Source organism: Lactuca virosa, chromosome 3, assembly GCF_052849685.1.
Source record: "Lactuca virosa cultivar CGN04683 chromosome 3, Lactuca_virosa_CGN04683_v6, whole genome shotgun sequence".
NCBI lineage: Eukaryota > Viridiplantae > Streptophyta > Magnoliopsida > Asterales > Asteraceae > Lactuca > Lactuca virosa.
This window is the reverse complement of record NC_136428.1, coordinates 50,833,709-50,849,093: the sequence shown is the minus strand read 5'-3', so window position 1 is coordinate 50,849,093 and position 15,385 is coordinate 50,833,709.

Sequence of the window (15,385 nt, the reverse complement as noted above, 5' to 3'; positions counted from 1 at the left end):
TTCATCGAGGAACCAGTCGAAATCATGGACAGAGAGGTGAAGCGTACTAAGCAGAGCCGCATTCCGATTGTGAAGGTTCGATGGAACGCGAGACGCGGACCAGAATTCACGTGGGAACGCGAAGATCAAATGAAGCAGAAGTACCCTCACCTATTCTCGCATTCTCAAATCTAGCTTTCAAAAGAATTTCGGGACGAAATTCCCTCTAACGGGGGGATGATGTCATAACTAGGAATTTTGATGCTTTGTAACTACAACAATTATACCAATTGTGAACCAACAATGTGAAAGCATGTATGATGCTTATTCAATAACAACAAAACTTCCATCAAACACCTCATACAAGCACTGCAATTAGTCAACAAAGTATTGGAAGCCCTAGAAATCTCGGTTTAAGTCCATTTTGGATAAGGATATTCTTATTGGGCCTGATGGACCAATAAACTTCCAACTTAACTATCTTGGGCTTAGAACTCCTAAATGGACTCTAATTGGACCCATATACATGAAACTTAATATTTTGGGCCTTATAAGCCTAAAATGAACTAGATTAACTTTAATGGGCCTTATTGGACCACAACAAATTTATATAGCCCTAGTAGATCATAAAAATCATTCCTTGATTTATTTTGGGCCAAAAATCATCTAATTAGATCATAATATGGGCTTAAGCATAAAAAAGCCCAATATCCTTTCTTCCTTCCTCTTCTCTCGGCCCAACTACTCAAATGGAGGAAGAGTTGACTTCCATTTGCCACCTCTTTATTACCTTTTGGACTTCCATGCACTCATCTCATGTTCCCATGCACACATCACTTCACTCACTTCTCTTTCTCCTCTCTCTTTTTCTCTCGGCCGAAACCAACTCAAACACACACACACTCTCAAAAATCTCTCTCAAACACATAAGAACTCTCTTCATTCTTCATCAAATTTTCGAGATTTAGGAGCTTTTCAAGGAGAGTATTCCACAAAAATCATCATCCAAGAAGCCTCTAAGTTCGAGATCCTCCAAGAAGGCTTGCTAGGATCGAATCTTCTTCATTTCTTCCTTCTAAACCGAAAACAACAAGCAAAGGTGAGCTTCATACCCCTCTCTTTTCGGTTTTCATAAGTTTTATGGGGGAGAATACAAGTAAAATGTGCAGATCTATGTGTATGTGTATGCTATGTATGATTTTATGCATGTATGTGTGATGTTATGTGTTTTTGTGGAAAATATGTAACCAAGAAGGGAAGAAAACTCGAGATCTATGCTATAAGAAGGAAAACAAACATGATCCAAGTTATATTACACTAAACAAGTCAAAAATATTAATATCTAAGATTATTATAAAAATATTGCAACATAAAACTCATTTTTGGGCTTAAATTGTCAAATATACAAAAGTTGGGTTAAAAGTTGCCAAATCATGGTTTCTTAAAGGTCAAAAGAGTCAAAACAGTTACAATAATTGTTTTTATGAACATTATGATCTTCAAAGGACTTAAAATGTAAATATTAGCTTAATGGGCTAAATTTTGGGCTTTTCGGCCCAATAAGCCCAAAATTGCGAAAATATGACATTTAAAGGGACTGAAATGGTAAATTCTTCAAAACAGGGGATAAAAAGTGTAACAAAACTATTTCAAGGGTTAAAAATGCTTTTCATTTCCAAAAAGGATCAAAAATGTAAGGTTTTGAGATTTTGGGCAAAAATTGTAAAAATTGCAAAAAGGTTGGGCTTTAACCGAAAAATACATTTCTGGAAGGGCTGAAACTGCCAAAGTATAAGTCTTGAGTCAAAAATATCATTTAAACAGGTCTATGATGCAAAAGTGTCAAGAAAATGTTTTAAGGGCTTAATATGTCTTTTCTTTTATGTAAAGGACTAAAATTGTTATTTTTATAAAAAGAAAGGGGTTGAAAAGGTCAAACCACTAATTCTAAGTAAATTAATTTATTTATAGAGTATTGAGTCAAATATACTAAACTACGACTTACGAAAAATTGTAAGATGAATACACGCCTAAATCCAAATATCGTTGTAAACAAATCCACCGGTCTCGAGTCGATACAAAAACAACAATCGTTCAATCGAACCCTCCAGTAGTTATGCGATACCTAAGACAAGTAAACATTCGACACTTGGGCTTGAAAGTTCCAAATCATGCTTGTTGGACCTTGCAAATCCATTAACATGATCTTTGGGGCCCAAGGGATAATGATTATATGTTATTGGGCCTTCTATGACCCAATTCCATATAAAGGGACCTTCAATGGCTTTTATGCGCTATTGGGCCCTAGTGGTCCATTAGTATTGCTAGTAAGGTCAAAGTAATCAAATGCGAGATGGGCCAACGTGTCATTCGCATCCCCGACAGCCTAAGGTAACTCACGATAGTAGCAGGACTTCGTACTCCTCTTCTCTTCATTTGCTAAGGCTTATGAGTAATCAAAGTAAACAGACTCAGGTCGTTAGTCAATAGTAATCAAGGTGGTTTGGATTAAGTGAGTAACAACGGACGGCACCTCAATGGGTCGTTCGTAGTTGGCAGTTATAACCAGTCATTACCAGACATCGTTGTAACGACTCACTAGAATTGATAATATCCGACACCACCCGAGTAATCAAGGAAGAGTAATCAAAAATCATTCGTTGTGGAGGTATAACAATTAGTAAACAAGTATATCTTTCGTCATCGGAAAACATCGGGTTTTTCGGGGAATTCGACACCACTCGCTTGTAATCACTATAACTATAATACAAAACTCCCTTTTATATATACGTTTTAAAATCATTCATGCATCAAATTATGGATCTTCACACTTTGACAAACTATTGCCTTTTCAGAAAATATCGGATTTTCTGGGTTTTACAAACTACACAAATCATTTTTATCACAACATTGCTTATGAACTCACCAACATTTCATATGTTTACGTTTTCCAAAATAACTTGTATTCTCAGGTAACAGGTAAGCGGAAGGGTAATATCAAGTAATGTTAGGATGTTATGTTTTTGAAAACTCTCAAACAATTTATGTTATGAATGTGTAATATTTAAAACAATGTACGGGATGTAAACAATATCAGTTGTAATGTATTGATGCATGGTGATGTTTATGTTACGATTCATGTATATTCATTGTGATGATATTCAATTTAAGTCACGCGAGCCCTCGGACGTTTCCGCCGTCTGGTTTCGGGGGTGTGACACTGAAACTGTAAGCACAAAGCTTAGTGAGCTCCCCCGAACTACCACATACCATACAATAACATATAAAGCAACTACTGGGCCTTACCCACTGTATCGGACCGAAGTCCGGAAACTGCATCGGACCGAAGTCCGGAACTAACCAGGGCCTTGTCCTATGCATCGGATCGAAGTCCGGAAACTGCATCGGACCGAAGTCCGGAAACTGCATCGGACCGAAGTCCGGAACTAACCAGGGCCTTGCCCTCTGCATCGGACCGAAGTCCGGAACTGACTGAACATAGCATAGCATAATCATAACTACTACCATAAACACATACACTGCATACTGCATTAGACCGAAGTCCGGAACACATAACACAAAGACATGCTTGAATCACAAAGACATCAAGCACACTAAACTACTGCATCGAACCGAATACGAAACTTCTGCTAACTAAAAGGGCCGGCATTGTGGCCGTAGACCCGTTCCTACTGGAAGGAAACTCACCTCGTAACGCTGGCTGCTGAGGTGCTAAATCTGAAACTGTCTGACTGCTGCTCCGGAACTCCCCGGCTACAAATCCCATAAGCACTAAATCAAATACTGATAACTAATCTCAGGGTAAAATGACTATTTTACCCCTGTTCAAAGTCAACATCCTGGTCAAAGTGAACTTCCTGGTCGAAGTCAACTTTCAGTTGACCGGACTCGCCGAGTTGGGCCGCCAACTCGTCGAGTCCCTAACACTTTTTCTAACTATCTACTCGCTTTAACTCGTCGAGTTTGGCAACTACTCGACGAGTTCTTCTTTCGTACTTACGTCGAATCTAACTTCATCCGACTCGCCGAGTTGGATGAACAACTCGTCGGGTTCTCCTTCATCATATGAACACGTCCTGACTGTGACTCGCCGAGTTGTATGAACAACTCGTCGAGTCTGTTCTTGAGGCAAGAAGATTGCCTTGGACTCGCCGAGTCACGGCGTGGACTCGCCGAGTCTCCTGCATGGCAATACTGTACAATCGATTCTAGTCGATTTCAGCGCATCCAATTCATAGATCTGGGCTTCTAGGGCTGGTTTTGCACGTAAAGTTTCCAACTTTACGTGCATGCACACGAGAATGGGCTAAAATACCAAAGTCATCCAACACTAAGCACTTAGGGTTTGGAACACGGCCTTGCTTTGCATAAAGGTAGCTACTTTGAGCTCATAGAGCTCAATAATATCCAGATCTATGGTCTCCATCCCAAGGAGAGCTCAAATCTCGAGTTTGAATCATATAAAGCTCCAAAAGAGACATAAACAAGCATAAAAGAGGGTTTAATGGAAGAATGAGCAAGGTAATAACTTTATTACCAGAATATGAAGCAGATGGAAGCTAGCTTCTGGATCTCCTTATTCTCATTTGCACCTTCTCTCTTTCCTTCTCTTCTAAACTTCCAAGAATACACCACAACACTCAAAATCAAGAAGGAATCACTCAAACTCACCAATGGAGGCTAGGGTTTTGAGGGGGAACGCTCTAGGGGTGATGGAGGCTGGGATAGGGGATATAAGGACGTTTAAATAGGGTACAAACCCTAAGGATTAGGGTTTCATCCAGACTGGCCTACTCGTCGAGTCCAGGCGCGGACTACCCGAGTAGATCACTTAAAACACGCGTCCAAACCTGGCATCTACTCGACGAGTTAGGACTACTAGTCGTCGAGTAGCTCTTTATAAAAGACTTTTAATAAATTAATACGTACCAGGAACGGGGAGTTACAATTCTCCCCTACTTATCTTAGACTTCGTCCTCGAAGTCTGCTGTCTCTGGAATCAACTCTGGGTAGTGCTCCCTCATCTCTTCCTCGGGCTCCCACGTCCACTCCGAACCCTTGCGGTGCTGCCACTGCACCTTAACTAAGTCTATTGTCTTGTTCCTCAGCTTTTTCACCTTGCGATCTAGAATCGCCACTGGTCTCTCGATATAGTTCAGGCTATCGTCAACCTGAATGTCCTCCAGGGGTACCATTGCTGAATCATCCACTATGCACTTCCGCAACTGAGAAACATGGAACGTGCTATGGATCTGGCTGAGCTCTGCTGGAAGGTCTAACCGATAAGCAACCCGACCCACCCGAGCCAAAACCCTAAACGGACGAATGAATCTGGGGCCCAGCTTGCCTCTCTTCCGAAATCTGATAACACCCTTCCAGGGTGACACTTTCAGGAGGACCATATCGCCCACCTGAAACTCCAAGTCCGAACGCCTTTTGTCAGCGTAACTCTTCTGTCGACTCTGCGTAGTCTGCTACGGACCTGGTGGATCAACTCTGTGGTCTTGAGCACCACCTCAGTGCTCCCGATGACCCTCTGCCCGACCTTGCCCCAACAAATCGGGGTCCTACATTTCCTCCCGTAAAGCATATCGAAAGGAGGGCGGTCAATACTGGCGTGGTAACTGTTGTTATACGAAAATTCCGCTAATGGAAGATACGTATCCCAATTGCCACCAAAATATAGAACACATGCCCGCAGCATGTCCTCGAGAGTCTGAATCGTCCTCTCGCTCTGCCCGTCCGTCTGAGGGTGGAAAGCGGTGCTGAAGTGAAGACGAGTCCCCATCTCGTCATGAAACCGCTTCCAAAACCTGGAAGTGAACCGGACGTCTCGATCTGATACTACTGATACAGGCACTCCATGTTGTGCCACTACCTCGCGCACATAAATATCGGCTAGCTTTTCGGCCGATATGCTCTCCTGAATCGGTATGAAATGCACGCTCTTGGTCAGCCGATCCACTATGACCCAAATCGAATAAACTCCACGTGCGGTCCTGAGAAGCTTAGTGATGAAATCCATAGTGATATCCTCCTATTTCCACACAGGAATTTCTAACGGCTGCATCTTGCCGTGGGGTCTCTGATGCTCCGCCTTGACCTTCCTGCAGGTCAGGCATCTCTCCACGTACCAAGCTACGTCCCGCTTCATGCATGGCCACCAATAATCGGGTCGAAGATCTCTGTACATCTTCGTCGCCCCTGGGTGGATGGAGAACCGAGACTTGTGAGCCTCGTTCATAAACACCTGTCGTACTCCGCCCCAGTACGGTACCCAAACTCTCCCATGAAGGGTCAACAATCCTCGACTGTCATAGACAAAGCAAGCTACTCGGTCCACAATCCTCTCACACTTCTGCCTCTCCTCCTTCAGGCCCTCAACCTGTGCCTCTCTAATATGCTCCAACAATGGAGTAATCATTGTCATCCTCAAAACATATATCCCTGATCGGGGCTGCTACCGCCTTGCGGCTTAGGGCGTCGGCCACTACGTTGGCCTTGCCCGGATGATAAAGGATCTCACAGTCGTAATCCTTTACCACGTCTAACCATCGGCGCTGCCTCATGTTCAGATTCGGCTGATCCATGAGGTACCTCAAACTCTTGTGATCCGTGTAAATGATACAGCGGACCCCATAGAGGTAATGTCTCCAAATCTTGAGGGCGAACACCACTGCCCCCAGCTCTAAATCGTGCGTCGGATACTTAGCCTCGTGAGGCTTCAACTATCTAGAGGCATAAGCTATCACATGCCCTCGCTGCATCAACACTGCTCCCATACCTGTGATCGAAGCATCACAGTAAACTACAAAATCCTCTACTCCCTCTGGCAGGGTAAGAATCAGTGCCTCGCACAATCTCTGTCTGAGGGTCTCAAATGTTGCCTGCTGCTCAGGCCCCCAACGAAACACCACCGACTTCTTGGTCAGTCGGGTGAGTGGAACTGCTATCTTGGAGAAATCTTGGATGAATCTCCTATAGTACCCTGCCAGTCCTAGGAAGCTTCGAATATCAGATGGAGATCTCGGGACCTCCCACTGTATCACGACCTTTATCTTGGCCAGATCTACTAGTATAACATTCTGGTTGACGAGGTGTCCAAGGAACTGCACCTCACGCAACCAGAACTCGTACTTGGAGAACTTCGCGAACAGTCTCTCCCTCCTCAGCGTCTCTAGCACCTCTCTCAGGTGCTCCTCATGCTGCTCCTGAGTCTTGGAATAAACCAAGATGTCATCAATGAACACTATCACAGACCGATCCAGCATCGGTCTGCATACGCGGTTCATAAGATCCATGAACGCGGCTGGAGCGTTGGTGAGCCCGAACGGCATCACCACAAACTCATAATGACCATAACGGGTCCTAAAAGCGGTCTTCTGCACATCTTCATCCCTGAAGCGCATCTGGTGATATCCTGACCGTAGATCAATCTTGGAGAACCAAGATGCTCCCTGAAGCTGGTCAAACAAATCGTCTATCCTCGGGAGTGGGTAACGGTTCTTCACCGTTACCTTGTTCAGCTCCCGGTAATCTATGCACATACGGTGCGACCCATCCTTCTTCCTCACGAACAGGATCGGGGCTCCCCATGGTGAACTACTCGGCCTGATGAAACCCTTGTCTAGCAGCTCCTGCAGCTGCGTAGACAACTCCTGCATCTCTGGAGGAGCCAACCGATACGGTGCTTTGGCTATCGGAGCCGCACCCGGAACCAGGTCAATCCGAAACTCAACCTGTCTTTCCGGAGGTATCCCAGGTAAGTCCTCTGGGAATACGTCCGGATACTCTCGCACTACTGGTACATCGTCAACTGTTGCCTTACCCTTCTCCCGGGCATCTATAACATAGGCGATGTACCCCGCGCAACCCTGCTGAACGTAGCGCCTCGCTCTCGTTGCTGAACAAAGGACTGGTCCGCGTTGTGGCCTCTCGCCCTGAATCACTAACTCTCCCTCACTGGGAGTGCGAACCCTCACTAACTGCAGCTTACAATCAATCACTGCCCCATTGGGGCTCAGCCAATCCATACCCACTATAACCTTATTCCCTCGCAGGGGAATAGGAACCAAGTCTACTGAAAACTGCTCATCAAATAACTGCAGCGAACACCCCCTATGTACTCTCGCGACCTTGACGGTCCTGTCATCCGCTATCTCAACCTCAAGTGGACAATCCAGCTCCCCCGGAGCTCTGCTAAACCTCTTGCTAAGCGCAAGTGAAACAAATGATCGGGTAGCCCCCGAGTCAAACAATACTGTAGCTGAAATGCCGTTCACTAAGAACGACCCTATACGAAAACATATAACCATGAGAAACAATCAATATCAATAAAGAGACAAGAGGAAATACATACCCGTCACCACATCAGGAGTCGCTCGCGCCTCTTCTGCTGTCATCTGGAAAGCTCTACTCTTCGCCACTGGCGCCTCACCCCGGCCCTGACGGCCGTCTGTAATCCTCAATGTAGCAGGGGCAGGTGCCGCCACCTTCCCTGCTGCTGCCAAACTCGGACAATGGGACTTTTTATGTCCCCTCTGATTGCAATGGAAGCAAATCAGATTAGATGTTGCGGTAGTGGTGGGAGTAGCTGTACAGTCTCTGCTCATATGCCCTGTCCGGCCGCACTTGTAGCAACCGGGACTCCCTGCCTTGCACGCCCCATCGTGCAATCTCCCACACTTGCCACACCGACTGTGGCTCTGCTGTCCTCTAGATTTGTGATCCGATACCTTGGGCTTTTTGCCCGAACTCCCTGTACCAGATGCCGCCTCTGGCTTCCTCTTCTTCTCCATCTCCAAATCTATCTCTCTCTCTCTCGAGCCCTCACAATCATATCATCCAGCGTTTTACAGCCGGACCGGCTCACAAACCGGCGGATATCACTCTGCAACATCTCATGATAACGGGCCTTCTTCATTTCCTCATCAGCTGCGTACTGAGGAACGAGAAGAGCCCTCTCCCTGAACTTGGCGGTAATCTCCGCCACTGTCTCTGTAGTCTGAGTGAGATCCTGAAACTCCCTAGCTAACTGCTGCACCTCAATAACCGGTGCAAACTCGGCTCTGAACATGGTAGTAAAATCAGCCCAGGTCATCGCATCAAGAGCTGCGTCATCTCCGATAACATGCCCGATCTCCTCCCACCAATCTCGTGCCCTGTCCTTCAGAATACAGGATGCTAGTATGACCTTGTCCCCCTCGGCACATCTGCTGGTACGGAACGCATTGGCGACATCCGCCAACCACCTGGTACTCGCAATGGGATCCCATGCCCCATGGTAGTCTGGAGCTCCACAAGCCTGGAACTCCCTAAAGGTAAGTGTACGCGACCCCATCATGGCCGCCACCTCAGCACGGAATGTGCTCAACCTCTCGTCCATCAGCTCTAAAATACCCTCCTTGATCGAACCGAAGATCACAGGAGTCTGCTCAAGTATGGTGCGAGTAACCTCTGAAGAGAGGAACTACCTAGTCTGCTCATCTAGATGCTCGGCCCCCGAGCCTGATCCTGATCCCTCGCTGGCTCCTGAACTGCCGACTGCTGGCCTAGGGCGTAAAACCACCATTCTGAAAACACATCATGACAAACGTCAGAAACACTGATATATCTCGAGGGGTCGCTACTACTACAAGTTTACTGGTCTCATCTAAGCCTTCCTCGATTCAAGTACGGATCCTCTACTTTCAGTAGTACGGGCCCATACTACCTTCCACATCTATCCGTACTTTCCTCAAGAACTGCCTTGACTCCACCAAGTCACTTCTACTGCTACTGATCTCTGCTACTCTCATCCTAGGCTTGCCCTAGGGAAATCTCTGACTCCACCCAATCCAGTCCTCAGCTGCTGAAGGCCTCCTTGTAATGCCACTTAGCCATCACCTGAATACCATCACATGTGACGAGGCTCAGATAATCCTTCGAGTAAAAGACTCGTCCCTACAACGGTTAGACTCAGACAAGAGCTGCGGAATAGGGCCAAATCCAACACTCTGAGATTATTCAACCCTGATCACATGTGACCTGACGTATTCACCTAATGGCTAACTCCCATCACTCAGAGTCCCACAAAGCACGAAGCAAGCAGCATTCAGACACAGGAAACTACTCAAGCAATTCTATCCTCATAACAAGAAACTGTACTAGCATACAATGCTAAGCTCATACTATTAGGCATAACCTAAACAGGCTATCCTACTACTGTCTACTCAATACTAGCATGCAATTTTCATATAGCTGAAACACATATAGCAAGCACATAAGGCATCCTCCTAGATCCTTAGTCCTATTCTAGCATGTTGTTCTACTGAAACTGAAACTGATAATCATAACATAAACTTGTATGGGTAATTCGGGAGTACTTACTTGAGCTCGGCTGATCGCATGCACCACACCCTTTTTCTCTTTTTCAAAAACTCTTTTCTTTTTAAGTTTTCTTTTTCAAAAATTCCTTCGAAAACATTTTTCTTTTGAAAATCTTTTTTACCATTTCCTTAGTTTGAGTCCAGTCACACCCGAGAGTGTACCTGAATCCCTCAAACCAAAGCTCTGATACCAACTTGTAACGCTCCGAAAATACAACCCAAACATTTTTGTTTTAATAATACTAAAAACCCACAATATCATATTTCATACAATAAAACCATGAACCGTATGTCTCAAACTGCCATAGTAAATGTATCAAATCAACTGGTGTCAAAACATATCAAAAATATCCGAATAAAACTCCTAGGATAAACTGAAGCTGTGGTGTATGCCATGCCATCATTCCGAGCTCTTACCCTTACTAGCGGAAGTACCTGAAACCAAAAACTGAAACTGTAAGCACAAAGCTTAGTGAGCTCCCCCGAACTACCACATATCATACAATAACATATAAAGCAACTACTGGGCCTTGCCCACTGCATCAGACCGAAGTCCGGAAACTGCATCGGACCGAAGTCTGGAACTAACCAGGGCCTTGCCCTCTGCATCGGACCGAAGTCCGGAACTAACCAGGGCCTTGCCCTCTGCATCGGACCGAAGTACGGAACTGACTGAACATAACATAACATAATCATAACTACTAGCATAAACACATACACTGCATACTGCATCAGACCGAAGTCCGGAACACATAACACAAATACATGCTTGAATCACAAAGACATCAAGCACACTGAACTACTGCATCGAACCGAATCCGAAACTTCTGCTAACTAAACGGGCCGACATTGTGGCCGTAGACCCGTTCCTACTGGAAGGAAACTCACCTCGTAACGCTGGCTGCTGAGGTGCTAAATCTGAAACTGTCTGACTGCTGCTCCGGAACTCCCCGGCTACAAATCCCATAAACACTAAATCAAATACTGATAACTAATCTCAGGGTAAAAAGACTAGTTTACCCCTGGTCAAAGTCAACTTCCTGGTCGAAGTCAACTTTCAGTTGACCGGACTCGCCGAGTTGGGCCGCCAACTCGCCGAGTCCCTAACACGTTTTCTAACTCTCTACTCGTTTCAACTCGTCGATTTTGGCAACTACTCGACGAGTTCTTCTTTCGTACTTACGTCGAATCTAACTTCATCCGACTCGCCGAGTTGTATGAACAACTCGTCAGGTTCTCCTTCATCATATGAACACGTCCTGACTGTGACTCGCCGAGTTGTATGAACAACTCGTCGAGTCTGTTCTTGAGGCAAGAAGATTGCCTTGGACTCGCCGAGTCACGGCGTGGACTCGCCGAGTCTCCTGCATGCCAATACTGTACAGTCGATTCTAGTCGATTTCAGCGCATCTAATTCATAGATCTGGGCTTCTAGGACTGGTTTTGCACGTAAAGTTTCCAACTTTACGTGCATGCACACGAGAATGGGCTAAAATACCAAAGTCATCCAACACTAAACACTTAGGGTTTGGAACAAGGCCTTGCTTTGCATAAAGGTAGCTACTTTGAGCTCCTAGAGCTCAATAATATCCAGATCTATGGTCTCCATCCCAAGGAGAGCTCAAATCTCGATTTTGAATCATATAAAGCTCCAAAAGAGACATAAACAAGCATAAAAGAGGGTTTAATGGAAGAATGAGTAAGGTAATAACTTTATTACCAGAATATGAAGCAGATGGAAGCTAGCTTCTGGATCTCCTTCTTCTCCTTTGCACCTTCTCTCTTTCCTTCTCTTCTACACTTCCAAGAATACACCACAACACTCAAAATCAAGAAGGAATCACTCAAACTCACCAATGGAGGCTAGGGTTTTGAGGGGGAACGCTCTAGGGGTGATGGAGGCTGGGATGGGGGCTATAAGGACGTTTAAATAGGGTACAAACCCTAAGGATTAGGGTTTCATCCAAACTGGCCTACTCGTCGAGTCCAAGCGCGGACTCGCCGAGTAGATCACTTAAGACCCGCGTCCAAACCTGACATCTACTCGACGAGTTAGGACTACTACTCGTCGAGTAGCTCTTTATAAAAGACTTTTAATAAATTAATACGTACCAGGAACGGGGCGTTACAGGGAGATTGTTGGATTAGGTGTCTAAGCCCATAACTATAATTGGTATAAACTTGAATTGATAGCAACACAGTCCTTTTGGGTTGCCCTCAAACCTAGCAATTGGACAAGATGATTTTTGGAGAGAGAGGTTGATTTATTATTTGATTAATAAATTGAAATAAATAATTTGTTAATATATTATGAGAATAATATGTTAACTAGAAATATTAATATTTAATTAATAATTAATCAAAAATTAATTGGAATTAATTTGGGGATCAATGGAATTAACTGAAAGTGTAGGGTCTAAAGAGCAATTGTTCAATAGTTGAGAAAAAGGCTCCAAAACCTTCCACACATAGGGTGGATGGTTTCTAGAGGCCTTTAGGGTTTCCGAAATTATCCTTAGAGGATAATTAGGAAACTGGATAATTACCAATTCAAAATAATATTATTATATTGATTTTGGGCTTATCTAAGGTTTCCTAGTTGCACTATATAAGGACCCCTTGCCCCTTGATTTCCGGCTATCACTTTCTTCCTCACGGGTTGGCCGAAATTATACTCTCCCCTCTCCCCTCTCCTCTCTCCATAATCTCCTTCTTGATAGCTTGGGTATGAACCACTAGGGGCACGCCACTCGTGGTGCTTTCTTCCAAAGCTTCAACAAGACAAGGATCACTGTTATTTGCTATAATAACAATACGGTATGTAATCCTAAACCCTTTTATGTGTTTTTTCGAAAATTACCTAGGGTTTCTAGGGTTCTTGTTTTGATGTTCATAGTTATAGGTTCAATAGAGAAAACATAGTTATTGTTTTAGGTTGCATTCACACTTAAGAGTTTTAAGTTTGTTTTGTTATGCCTAAAACCCATCAGTAGTATCCATGTACGATTCAATAATGTATACTTGTAAACAATGCAAAGACATAACGACCATAAATGATGAAATAATTAAAAAAGTACCTCCACCCCCTTCGAGGTATCAACATCGTCTCCGAGAGTCTTATTGGTGAGTTTTAGAACCATGGCTAAAGTAGCTTCAAGCTCTGCTAAACGCTCATCATGAGACCGTAACTGCTCGCGACATTCACAGACCTCATTTTTCAATTAACCGACCTCGTTCTGCAAGTCACTAATAATTCGACCATTGTCAGTTGATGGGTCAGCGGGCGGCCGTGGTGGTGGTGGCCGGTGAGATGGATCATCTATCCGTGCCTTCTTTTCTCGAGGCTCATGGGCAGGGGAGTTTTTGGTTGATAGTGTTAGGGAAGTTGCCATGTGAACTTCAGTGTCGGGAAAATCAGGGTGATCAATCCATACCGAGCTAACAATCCACCATTCAGCACGCATCTCATCTTCTGTCGGCTCCAACTTCTGTACGAGTCTATTACCCTGCTAACAAAATTATAAAATTATAAATAAACATAAATTATAAAACAAATAAATATTTAAATAATAAAGTAACCATACCTCGTCGATTTGTAAAAACTGGTTGCAGTGAGTCTTTTGTAACGACCTTAGTTTTGACCATGCAACAGCCCGAGGGATCACGTTCTGTTGTCGGGTACCAAACAAACTGCTCACCAGAAAAGTTTCAAGAATCCATATCTGAATGTGAGCAAACAAATAAATAAAAAATAGTTAGAATGTTAGCAAACAAAAATAAATAATAAAATTTCCATCATATACTTACCTTAAAAGCGTATAAAAATCCCTGTAGGATGTAGGTCAATTTTTGAGGTTCGTTCTCTTTCGGTTCTTCTGGATGTATAAGCTTGTCAACCTTATTGAATACAACATAGAGCTGTTTGTACAATTGATCCCAAATTATCCTCCTCCATGGATATTTGCCACATAAAAAATTAGTTAACAATTAAATTTCTAAAAAATATTAGTAACGATAGGTAATTTAATTAATCAGTAATTATAAAATAGATGACATTATACCTGTTGAATTCATCAAGGTTTGATTGCAAAGCGAAATACTCTTCTGTAACAGACTGTTTAGCCAACCACCCACTGAAACCCTTCTCTAACAGGTATAGAAGACATACACGAACTGCATCCTCACCCGATAACTCATTAAGTGAATGTTGAAACATATTCATAACATGGTGTAATTTGACTGAGACATTCGTCGGGACCATAGGAAAGACACGGGAACAGAGGAAGGTGGCGCTGGATGCAGAAGAAGGAAAATAGTCAACAAACCGGAAGCTGGTGACGAGACAAAATTCTTTCATCCGTAAGATAACTCGTAACCCCCAATTTCAAAAACTATTTCCACTACTTGGCTTCGGGGGTCGGTGACAACTTCGTGGCAAAAGACGTAATGTAGAAGCAAATGATCCCCATCTACATTAGGAATGTCTAACCACCTCTCGAAACATGTATTCCAGAACATAGTATCGCATTCGAGTTTGTTTATGAATCCCGCTAGAATTTTCCCGTTGATTTTGGGTTTACACGAGAGTGTAATTAATGCATTAAAAACCATGTCGTGCTACACAAATAAAAAAGGTGCTATCACTTCATTATAAATGGAAATGACCAATATTCCGGAGCAGTTCCGGACCTGTTCTTCATGTTCCGGACGAGTTCATCGTGTTCCGGAACAGTTCTTAGCGTTTCGGAGGCTTCCGAAATAAAATTTTAAGATCCGGAACACGACATTTCGATGTAAATCAACAATACCTAAACATCTAAACTAGTTTTCAGTTGGTCCTACAACAATGACATCTTTAATTTAAACTCCGGAACGTTTTCAGTTCAGTCCAAAGGTGGTCTACGAATTCCGGAACAGTAAGTAACAGTAGAAAAATAGGAACCTTAAACAAACAAAAAGAAAACGAAGAACGTACCCGTAAAATAACGGGGTCGTAGTGTTCGTCTTCCATGTCGGAG